General features: G+C 45.7%; 1 long non-coding RNA gene across 1 annotated transcript; it reads left to right on the top strand.

The window, feature by feature from the left end:
* The first annotated feature begins 583 nt into the window (after positions 1–583).
* LOC135571392 (uncharacterized) lies at positions 584–10,189 on the top strand. The gene is made up of 2 exons (XR_010463766.1): positions 584–2,681; positions 9,258–10,189. It is a non-coding gene; the product is annotated as an uncharacterized LOC135571392 (long non-coding RNA).
* Positions 10,190–11,119: the final 930 nt, after the last annotated feature.

The raw sequence follows: 11,119 nt of genomic DNA, 5'->3' as shown, positions 1-11,119 counted from the left end.
GTTCCACACCCTTTTGCCCTCAGAACAGTCTCAGTTCGTCGGGGCATGGACTAGAAGGCGTCGAAAGCAATCCACAGGGATGCTTCTACTCCACAGTGTCGAATTGTCTGGATGTCCTTTGGGTGGTGGAGCATTCTTGATACACATGGGAAATTGTTGAGCGTGAAAACCCCAGCAGGGTTGCAGTTATTGACACACTCAAACCGATGCGCCTGGCACCTACTCCCATGCCCTGTTCAAAGACACTTAAATATTTTCTCTTGACCATTCACCCTCTTAATGGCAGATATACACAATCCATTTCTCAATTGTCTCAAGTCTTAAAAATACTTAAGCTAATAATTCAATAATTTTTCGATGTCACTGTGAATTCATGCCACATATCTTGACATGCTGTAGCCTATAATTTGACAACATCAGTGCATTTGTTACAATAATAATCCATATAAAGCACAGTCATTTGTGAAATTGGAGGTATGTGTGAAAGTGAAACCCAAAAATGGCGATAATGGTGAGAGATGGGTAATCTGGCTCTGTTTGAAGATTTGGCCCACTTCTAGACTTCCGGCACCGACAGTAAGACTTCCGGTGCCGACAGAGATGGCCGCCTCGCTTTGCGTTCCTAGGAAACTATGCATTATTTTGCCCTAACCCATTATTTTTACGTGTTATTTCTTACATTGGTACCCCAGGTAATCTTAGGTTTCATTACAGACAGTCGGGAAGAACTACTGAATATAAGAGCAACGTCAACTCACCATCAGTACGACCAGGAATATGACTTTCCCGAAGCGGATCCTGTGTTTTGCCTTCCACCCAGGACAACGGAATGGATCCCAGCCTGCGACCCAAAACAACGATGTCGTAAAAGAGGCAAACGAAGCGGTCTTCTGGTCAGGCTCCAGAGATGGGCACATCGCGCACCACTCCCTAGCATTCTACTCGCCAATGTCCAGTCTATTGACAACAAGGTTGATGAATTCCGAGCAAGGGTAGCATTCCAGAGAGACATCAGAGACTGTAACGTTCTTTGCTTCACGGAAACATGGCTCACTCGAGAGACGCTAACGGAATCGGTGCAGCCAGCTGGTTTCTTTCACGCATCGCGCGGACAGAAACAAACGTATTTCTGGTAAGAAGAGGGGCGGGGTCGTATACCTTATGATTAATCAGACGTGGTGTGATCACAACAACATACAGGAACTCAAGTCATTCTGTTCACCTGACTTAGAATTCCTCACAATCAAATGTCGACCGCATTATCTTCCAAGGGAATTCTCTTCGATTATAATCACAGCCGTATATATTCCCCCAAGCAGACACATCGATGGCCCTGAACGAACTTTATTTGACTCTTTGCAAACTGGAAACCACATATCCTGAGGCTGCATTCATTGTAGCTGGGGATTTTAATAGGGCTAATCTGAAAACAAGACTCCCTAAATTGTATCAGCATATCGATTGCGCAACCAGGGCTGGTAAAACCTTGGATCATTGTTATTCTAACTTCCGCGACGCATATAAGCCCCCCCCCCTCCCCCGCAACCAAAACCTGTGGACTCTCCTTCACTGCAGCCGACGTGAGTAAAACATTTAAACGTGTTAACCCTCGCTGGGCTGCAGGCCCAGACGGCATCCCCAGCTGCGTCCTCAGAACATGCGCAGACCAGCTGTTTACGGACATATTCAATATATACTTATCCCAGTCTGCTGTTCCCACATGCTTCAAGAGGGCCACCATTGTCCCTGTTCCCAAGAAAGCTAAGGTAACTGAGCTAAACGACTACCGCCCTGTAGCACTCACTTCCCTCATCATGAAGTGCTTTGAGAGACTAGTCAAGGACCATATCACCTCCACCCTACCTGACACCCTAGACCCACTCCAATTTGACTACCGCCCAAATAGGTCCACAGACGATGCAATCTCAACCACACTGCACACTGCCCTAACCCATCTGGACAAGAGGAATACCTATGTGAGAATGCTGTTCATCGACTACAGCTCAGCATTTAACACCATAGTACCCTCTAAACTCGTCATCAAGCTCGAGACCCTGGGTCTCAACCCTGCCCTGTGCTACTGGGTACTGGACTTCCTGAAGGGCCGCCACCAGCTGGTGAGGGTAGGTAACAACATCTCCGGCCGACAGGGAGGAGGTTTTGGGCCCTCAGAGTGTGGTGTCAGGAAAATAACCTCACACTCAAAGTCAACAAAACAAAGGAGATGATTGTGGACTTCAGGAAACAGCAGAGGGAGCACCCCCCTATCCACATCGATGGGACAGTAGTGGAGAGGGTAGTAAGTTTTAAGTTCCTCGGTGTACACATCACGGACAAACTGAATTGGTCCACCCACACAGACAGCGTCGTGAAGAAGGCGCAGCAGCGCCTCTTCAACCTCAGGAGGCTGAAGAAATTTGGCTTGTCACCAAAAGCATTCACAGACTTCTACAGATGCACAATCGAGAGCATCCTGTCGGGCTGTATCACCGCCTGGTACGGCAATTGCTCCACCCACAACCGTAAGGCTCTCCAGAGGGGTCTGCACAACGCATCACCGGGGGCATACTACCTGCCCTCCAGGACACCTACACCACCCAATGTCACAGGAAGGCCATAAAGATCATCAAGGACAACAACCACCCGAGCCACTGCCTGTTCACCCCGCTATCATCCAGAAGGTGAGGTCAGTACAGGTGCATCATAGCAGGGACCGAGAGACTGAAAAACAGCTTCTATCTCAAGGCCATCAGACTGTTAAACAGCCACCACTAACATTGAGTGCCTGCTGCCAACACACTGACTCAACTCCAGCCACTTTAATAATGGAAATTGATGTCAAATATATCACTAGCCACTTTAAACAATGCTACTTAATATAATGTTTACATACCCTACATTACTCATCTCATATGTATATACTGTACTCTTTACCATCTACTGCATCTTGCCTATGCCGTTCTGTAAATCAAATCAAATTTATTTATATAGCCCTTCGTACATCAGCTGATATCTCAAAGTGCTGTACAGAAACCCAGCCTAAAACCCCAAACAGCAAGCAATGCAGGTGTAGAAGCACGGTGGCTAGGAAAAACTCACTAGAAAGGCCAAAACCTAGGAAGACACCTAGAGAGGAACCAGGCTATGTGGGGTGGCCAGTCCTCTTCTGGCTGTGCCGGGTGGAAATTATAACAGAACATGGCCAAGATGTTCAAATGTTCATAAATGACCAGCATGGTCGAATAATAATAAGGCAGAACAGTTGAAATTGGAGCAGCAGCACGGTCAGGTGGACTGGGGACAGCAAGGAGTCATCATGTCAGGTAGTCCTGGGGCATGGTCCTAGGGCTCAGGTCCTCTGAGAGAGAGAAAGAAAGAGAGAATTAGAGAGAGCATATGTGGGGTGGCCAGTCCTCTTCTGGCTGTGCCGGGTGGAGATTATAACAGAACATGGCCAAGATGTTCAAATGTTCATAAATGACCAGCATGGTCGAATAATAATAAGGCAGAACAGTTGAAACTGGAGCCATCACTCATAAATATATCTTTATGTACATATTCTTTATCCCTTTACACTTTTGTGTATAAGGTAGTAGTTTTGGAATTGTTAGGTTAGATTACTCGGTTTTTGGCATCCGGCACTTTTCTCAGCAAAATGAACAGTAACACATACAATTTCCATACACAATCACACAACATGTTGAAGTTAAGATGGGTATCTTTGCCATGATGCCATCAATGGGTTCCCAAATACAAACAAAGTAAAAGACGGCACTCACATCGCCAAAAAATCCCCATCCCAAAATGAGTTCAACTATGTGAACAGAAAAGATTTCAACTCTTTATGTGCAGATGACAGGTTATGTGATACGCAAAATATGCTGCTGAATGTGGTGGCCAGGCAGAACAGCAATGTTGGCTTATATGCCTACGAGAGGGAGCTGTTGAGGATGGATGGCTAATTGGTGAGTGTACCCTACTCATTTGTAGCTATGTTTTTATTTTTACTGGTCAAGCCACAACTGAGAGAGCCAAATAACACCTTTTGGTTGTGCTCAATCTCTAGCACCTCTATTTCAGTCTCTGGTTATATCAGTTTTTTTGGTTGCGCAATTTTATTTCATGGTACGGTCACAGAGTTTCTAAACCCAGAGAGACACAACTTTGCGAGACTTCTGTGAACGCAAGAAAAGCCAAGTAGACCAGGCCGGGATTTGGGGTTTGAGGAGTCAATGAGAGAAGTGAAAAATGTATTTCTTACTTGTTTATTTTCTCTAAATCTAAAGTCATGACCCAGATTTGAGCCAATGTCTTAATTTGTTGAACATGTTATTAATTCAAGCTTGTGAAAGTGACAAACTGATACGTTTTAATGTGTTTAAAAAGGCACTTTATATCGAAGGAGTACATTTGATTTGAGCGCCTGCACATGTGCATATCGGCGCGAGACGACTGTTAGACCCTATGAAATATTTCTGTGCAAGCGCTTAGCTAGCCAATGTTGCCCTACCACCGACTGTAAGTGTGAGTGTGGATTTCTATTGGAGAAGCAGTTTTAGACGAAAGACAGTCTTCATACTCTTCTGTCTTTGGAACTGCGTTGTATATTTCCCACAGGCTTTAAAGGGATGATTTTGACCATATATGGTTAATTAGGGTGCATTTTGAAATGCAAACAACCAAGGTCGTGCATGATGAGAACAATTGGTTTTTATCAATGCCAAAGATGATGGATATACTGACAAGATACGTCTCTCCTCCCTGAAAATGGGAGTCTTTGTGTACAAAGCAGCACGGTGGGCTGTCTAGCGCCCGCCTATCCTTTCTTTGGATTGGTGAATACATCTCATTATTGCAATCCTTATTTGAATATTCGATGAGGATTGTTGACATCAACCTCCTGTATTCAATGGAGAGAGATGCTATGCTACTAGCCTCATGCTATGAATATGCATAGCCATCTCGGGACAACTCTGAAATAGTGTTTTTTTTCTCAAAGTTGCCAGGATGTCACGTGTCCTACTTATATCAGTACAATCGTAACAATTTAAGCATTACGAAACTTCTATTCGATCAAATTAACCTCACATACTAAATAAGCCATACATTTATTTTGTAGATCAAATTTGACACTCTCATTGCCCTCCGTACAAAAACTCCTTACTTGGTGGGCGAAACAACAAAAAATGCCACCTGCTGAAGGGAGACATAAGTCAGCCGAGTTGGGACTCTCTCTTCATCTTCCTCTCTGTCAATGGTTATCTACTACCGGTGTGCGTATGACAATCGTAGATTGTTTGATAAATCACACTTTTTCTATACATAGAACAATTCTAAATTCTGTTCGTAAGTAGCATTTTAGAATAGTTTCTACAAAATATTGATAAATGATGCCTCAAGTCTCTGGACTGGAGCTCTCATAAATCATCAGCAGTGAGAGAAGAAAGTGTGATTACGTCCTGGTGTTTGCCACGTGCTTCTCCACGGATGTTATTGTATAATTAACTGTGGCTTATGGCTTGGGGATAGAAGGTGTTCAGGTACATTTTGGTCCCAGACTTGACACTACGTTACCGCTTGCCGTGCGGTAGCAGAGTGAACAATCTATGTCTTGGGTGGCTGGTGTCTTTGACAAATTTCCGGGCCTTGTTCTGATCACGCCTGGTATAGAGGTCCTGGATGGCAGGGAGCTGGGACACAGTGATATACTGGACCATCCACACCACCCTCTGTAGCGCCTTGCGATCGAGGGCGGTGCCGTTACCATACCAAGCGGTGATGCAGCCAGTCAAGATGCTCTCAATGGTGCAGCTGTAGAACTTTTTGAGGATCATGCTAAACCTCCTGAGTGGGAAGAGGCGCTGTTGTGCCCTCTTCACGACTGTGCTGGTGTGAGAGGACAATGTTAAGTCCTTGGTGATGTGGACACCGAGGAACTTGAAGCTCTCGACCCTCTCCACTACAGCCCTGTCGATGAGGATGGGGGCGTGCTCGCCCCTCTGTTTCCTGTAGTCCACGATCAGCTCCTTTGTCTTGCTGACATTGAGGGAGAGGTTGTTATCCTTGCTCCACACTGCCAGGTCTCTGACCTCCTCCCTGTAGGCTGTCTCATTGTTGTCGGTGATCAGACCTACCACCATCGCATCAGCAGCAAACTTGATGATGTTGTTGGAGTCGTCTGTGGCCACACAGTTGTGGGTGAACAGGGAGTACAGGAGGGGACTAAGCACACACCCCTGAGGGGCCCCCGTGTTGGCAGATGTGTTGTTACTGTCGTGACCTTGGATTGATTGTGACAACTGCTGTTCATCGAATGATTAACTGTTTGTAATTACGTGATTAAATGAATCAGGTAATTATTAACTCAGTTACCTGGGGTACCATGGGAAAGTTTGGCTTTATTGAGTTTCTTGCCCTGATGCTGAGGATAGAGACGCCCATATTAATCTATGGGAGAAGAACGTAAAATCGGTTGCCATATGGTCCTGTCAAAACAACTGTCCCGACCCCGGTGTCTGATCTTCCCCGGGCAGTAGGCGCCGGCGACCCAGATCTGTCTCGTGCCCGACCGTGAAGGCAGAATCTCCGGTGGGCTATCAGCGGGGGGGATTCGGCTTGGAGCAGCGGTCTATTTCCGACTACGATGCCGTTCTCCCAGCCGCACGAACCCTGGGACAAAATGGAGGTGACCAGCGTTAGTAGTGAGACCTATCGGCTGCCTTCGATACTGTGAACCATCAGATCCTCCTCTCCACCCTCTCCGAGTTGGGCATCTCCGGCGCGGCCCATGCTTGGATTGCGTCCTACCTGACAGGTCGCTCCTACCAGGTGGCGTGGCGAGAATCTGTCTCCTCACCACGCGCTCTCACCACTGGTGTCCCCCAGGGCTCTGTTCTAGGCCCTCTCCTATTCTCGCTATACACCAAGTCACTTGGCTCTGTCATAACCTCACATGGTCTCTCCTATCATTGCTATGCAGACGACACACAATTAATCTTCTCCTTTCCCCCCTCTGATGACCAGGTGGCGAATCGCATCTCTGCATGTCTGGCAGACATATCAGTGTGGATGACGGATCACCACCTCAAGCTGAACCTCGGCAAGACGGAGCTGCTCTTCCTCCCGGGGAAGGACTGCCCGTTCCATGATCTCGCCATCACGGTTGACAACTCCATCGTGTCCTCCTCCCAGAGCGCTAAGAACCTTGGCGTGATCCTGGACAACACCCTGTCGTTCTCAACTAACATCAAGGCGGTGGCCCGTTCCTGTAGGTTCATGCTCTACAACATCCGCAGAGTACGACCCTGCCTCACACAGGAAGCGGCGCAGGTCCTAATCCAGGCACTTGTCATCTCCCGTCTGGATTACTGCAACTCGCTGTTGGCTGGGCTCCCTGCCTGTGCCATTAAACCCCTACAACTCATCCAGAACGCCGCAGCCCGTCTGGTGTTCAACCTTCCCAAGTTCTCTCACGTCACCCCGCTCCTCCGCTCTCTCCACTGGCTTCCAGTTGAAGCTCGCATCCGCTACAAGACCATGGTGCTTGCCTACGGAGCTGTGAGGGGAACGGCACCTCAGTACCTCCAGGCTCTGATCAGGCCCTACACCCAAACAAGGGCACTGCGTTCATCCACCTCTGGCCTGCTCGCCTCCCTACCACTGAGGAAGTACAGTTCCCGCTCAGCCCAGTCAAAACTGTTCGCTGCTCTGGCCCCCCAATGGTGGAACAAACTCCCTCACGACGCCAGGACAGCGGAGTCAATCACCACCTTCCGGAGACACCTGAAACCCCACCTCTTTAAGGAATACCTAGGATAGGATAAAGTAATCCTTCTCACCCCCCTTAAAAGACTTAGATGCACTATTGTAAAGTGGCTGTTCCACTGGATGTCATAAGGTGAAAGCACCAATTTGTAAGTCGCTCTGGATAAGAGCGTCTGCTAAATGACTTAAATGTAATGTAAAATGTAAATGTTCTATTTCCCAAATTCATTCATTTCCTCTACAGTCTCATTCTGAACATCGCATAATCCTGGAATCTGCACAAGTCCCACTAAATAAGTCCGTACCACACCACATACACAGTCTGAGCTATTGATTAGAACTTAGTACAATGAAAACAGTCCCTAGCGGGCCAACACAATATGACACATGTTACACAAAACAGGGATTTAAAAAGAGGGAGAAAGAGAGAGTGCACGAGAGAAAAGCACACTTGGCTACATTTTCTACATGCTTAGTTTAACCTTGCCCCAAACTGCATGGGTCAGAATATAATGATGTAAATACGTGTTGAAGGTCTCCAATGGGGTATCTCCACATGGACCGAGTTTTGACTTCTCCTTTGATTGTGACACTTCTGTTGTTACCGGGTGTAACTCTCTGATTGTCCACTCGATGTCAGTGTCCTTTCTCTTAGTGGTCTGTTTCCTCGTCCTTGTTCTGAAAGAGGGGTCTTCTGAGGATGGCTAATCAGCCATATAGGTGGTTCCAGAGTGGGAACGAAAGCAGTGTAGACACACAATTCCTTGGAGAGAATAACCGGATGGTCCTGCTTGAATTCACCCTCTTAGACACAGCTACTCATCCATAGCATAGATTTTTAAAAGGTTCCTTTGTCATCTTCAACCTCATGTTGCGTTTTGGGGTTGTTGACTACTCAGACCTTGGCTGCAGCGCTTGGTCACCTAGTCATGATGTTAATTCTTAACTCACATGTTTTATAACTCTCGTGTCAAAAATTGGCGTTTTCGCCTTCAAGGAAAGTTTTCTGGGCGTAACTAGTTATGTGGCAAGGTCTGGATTTTATAAAGATCCAATTCAGACAACTAAATTCACATTTCATCTTTACAAAATCTAGACATTTTACAAAATCTGGTCATTTTACAAAATCTGAACATTTTCCCCACAATGTACAGTATTCAAACATCAGGTACATATTGTGAAAACTCTTCAAGTTACAATGTTTTCGTTATAACGTCGTCATTTAACTTTTAATAACATATAAAAAACGACATTCATTTTCATATTCCATCCATCGTCATTACTACCATTTTGGCTGATGAAACATATTGTCCCAAAGTCCATTTATTCCATGTTACTGTTCTGAGGTAGGTTCTCTATAGGCCCATCATACATTCCATTCCTCCATACTGAGAGGACAAAGGGATTTTGTCTGCTGCCTTAAGATTTACAATGGGTGGGATGTGTCATAAAACCCCCACCTCCATACCTCTCGATCTCTCCCCCTCTGGCAGGTGTGAAGAATGTATTTTGCTGGAGTGTGGTCCAGGGTAACCTGACCCGAACAGGCCAGTCATGACATTACCTACCCTCGCCACCTGGAGGTGGCCCATCAAGTCCCGGATCCAGTTGCAGAAGGAGTTGTTCAGTCCCGGGTCCTGAGCTTGGTGATGAGCTTGGAGGGGACTATGGTGTTGAACGCTGAGCTGTAGCCAATGAACAGCATTCTCACATAGGTATTCCTCTTGTCCAGGTGAGAAAGAACGTTGGGGAGTGCAGTAGCGATTGCAGTGTTTGTGGATCTGTTGGGGCGGTATGCGAATTGGAGTGGGTCCAGGGTGTTTGGGATGATAGTGTTGATGTGAGCCATGGCCAGCCTTTCAAAGCATTTCATGGTTACAGATGTGAATGTTATGGGACGATAGTCATTTAGGCAGGTAACCTTTGAGTTCCTAGGAACAGGGACAATGGTGGTCTGCTTCATCCAGAGATAAAGCTGGGGCCTCTGGATCCAAAGACGCTTCTTACTGAAGCACGCTCGCTCGCTTGATATCATTAGTGTGATCTCTTTGCATGAAATCTAGATGAAGAATTTATTTTGGATAATTGATGAGTCAAGTGATTTGGATTCTGTGTATTTAAACCCTCTTGTGTTTCTGTTCTAAGCGGCCACCCACAGGAAGTGAATGCAGTCCATAGCATGGTGGATCCCAGGTTTTGCTAGTACATGTAGGGCTTTCGTTTGGTCAGTGCATGGCTAATGGAGGTAGTTTTAGTGAGATGAAATGGGATGATTTTGAGTCTTGCGATGATTTTGAGTAGCATGGTTTTATAGTTAAAATAAATTATATTTATGGAAACAATGCAATTGAATGGAAATGAGAAACTGGAATGTGTTTGAAATGTAAATATAGAAAACCATGCCTTAAAATTTTTAAAAATGGTCCTTCGTTGTCTGCCTCTGCTTCACTCTGTCTGCTCAACCCAGACTCAGAACACGTCACCTTCCACCTTGTGACACATTCACACATAGGGACTTTAGAAAAAGATGAGGTCAGGTAAGAAGGATAATAAAAAATACAGTTGAAGTCGAAAGTTTACATACACCTTAGCCAAATACATTTAAACTCAGTTTTTCTCAATTCCTGACATTTAATCCAAGTAAAAACAGTTAGGATCACCACTTTATTTTAAGAATGTGAAATGTCAGAATAATAGTAGAGAGAACAATTTATTTCAGCTTTTATTTCTTTCATCACATTCCCAATGGGTCAGAAGTTTACATACACTCAATAAGTATTTGGTAACATTGCCTTTAAATGGTTTAACTTGGGTCAAAGGTTTCAAGTAGCCTTCCACAAGCTTCCCACAATAAGTTGGGTGAATTTTGGCCCATTCCTCCTGACAGACCTGGTGTAACTGAGTCAGGTTTGTAGGCCTCCTTGCTCGCACACTTTTTCACTTCTGCCCACAAATTTTCTATAGGATTGAGGTTAGGGCTTTGATAGCCACTCCGATACCTTGACTTTGTTGTCCTTAATCCATTTTGCCACAACTTTGGAAGTATGCTTGGGGTCATTGTCCATTTGGAAGACAGATTTGCGACCAAGCTTTAACTTCCTGACTGATGTCTTGAGATGTTGCTTCAATGTATCCACGTAATTTTCCTCTCTCATGATGCCATCTATATTGTGAAGTGCACCAGTCCCTCCTGCAGCAAAGCACCCCCACAACATGATGCTGCCACCCGGTTTCACGGTTGGGATGGTGTTCTTTGGCTTGCAAGCCTCCCCCTTTTTCCTCCAAACATAACAATGGTCATTATGGCCAAACAGTTCTATTTTTGTTTCATCAGACCAGAGGACATTTCTCCAAA

This window comes from Oncorhynchus nerka, linkage group LG4 (genome assembly GCF_034236695.1).
Source record: "Oncorhynchus nerka isolate Pitt River linkage group LG4, Oner_Uvic_2.0, whole genome shotgun sequence".
In the NCBI taxonomy this organism is placed as follows: domain Eukaryota; kingdom Metazoa; phylum Chordata; class Actinopteri; order Salmoniformes; family Salmonidae; genus Oncorhynchus; species Oncorhynchus nerka.
The sequence above is the reverse complement of the archived record's forward strand: the minus strand, read 5'-3'. Positions and strand labels throughout refer to the sequence as shown.